General features: G+C 53.1%; 1 protein-coding gene across 1 annotated transcript in view; it reads left to right on the top strand.

Annotated features, from left to right (window-relative positions):
• Positions 1-1,124, top strand: part of COL2A1 (collagen, type II, alpha 1) — a 30,284-nt gene that overhangs the window by 955 nt on the left and 28,205 nt on the right. The window lies entirely within an intron of this gene.

Below are 1,124 nucleotides of genomic sequence, written 5' to 3' on the forward strand. Positions count from 1 at the left end.
GTGTGTGTGTAGCAGAGGAGTGGGACACGGTTGGTCGATTGCTATAACAATTTCAACCGTATATAGTTAGAGATGGCAGTTTTACAATCTGGTCCAAAGACAGTTCGAACCGCACCTTTCCATCATCTCCTTTGGTAAAGTCCCACTGTCTGGGATTATATTTAGGACAAATGAAGCCTGGAAAGTGTATTAAGTAGAGAAGATTTTTTTTTCCACGTGTTTGGGCACGTTTCCGACGGCTGGGATTCCAGCCCTGTCTTTGTATGTTACAGATTGTAAATCAATCGCAGGGGAAATTTGGGGGGAAGGTATGGAAATCAAAAGTCCGTCTGCCGACGATTCTGTGCAGTCTCGCCTGCCACCAGGCTCTCTCTGGAGACAGTTTAGAAGGCTGCGGGGCCAGAAGGACTTTCCGTTTGTTAGGGTGGTCGACAGGGGCAGAACTGGAGCCCGGGCGCAGCTGCAAGGAGCCTCAGGCTGAAGATTTTGGCCAGGGGGTCGGGAGGTACACTAAGCTGGAGGCGCGCTCACGGCACTTGTTGGAATACGGTGTCTCTAAGGGGCCCCAGGTCGGATTGACTATATATTTGTCCTAAATTTGCACGTACACACTCACAAAAGCTGTCTTCTTGACTGATCTCTGCCATAGTGCGCAATGGAATTAGCTAGGTGACTCTCAAAATCCCCAAACTCTCCATCTGGTATTAGAGGCGCTCACTTAAGCGGCAGAGCGTTCTCAGCGCCGCAACTTTCCTAGGAGGGAATGAATTCCACAGCTCTTTGGGCCCAGATCTCCCAGTCGCTCCTCCCCCCACCCCCCTCCCCAAGGGCAGAGCACTGGAGCCGCTGGCTTTGCGCCCTAGCGCACCCTGGCCGGGTAACCCACTCCCCTGGGTCATTGGACCCAAAGACGTGACGTGGGGAAGGACGCAGTCTGCGTGGACGTCAGGAATGTCAGTAACCTAGGGCTCGGGCACGCCCCTCCTCCCCATCTTTCCACAAGTTTGAGAAGCTTATTGGCTGCTGCGTTTTTGACCCACATCTGCATTTCACAGCCCTCGTCTCTGAAAAGTGCCCCTCGGCTCGGGGGAGAGACCTCAATCCGTCTTTGTGAGGCTTGTTTG

The sequence above is a fragment of the Bison bison genome, unplaced genomic scaffold (assembly GCF_000754665.1).
Source record: "Bison bison bison isolate TAMUID 2011002044 unplaced genomic scaffold, Bison_UMD1.0 scf7180017864077, whole genome shotgun sequence".
In the NCBI taxonomy this organism is placed as follows: domain Eukaryota; kingdom Metazoa; phylum Chordata; class Mammalia; order Artiodactyla; family Bovidae; genus Bison; species Bison bison.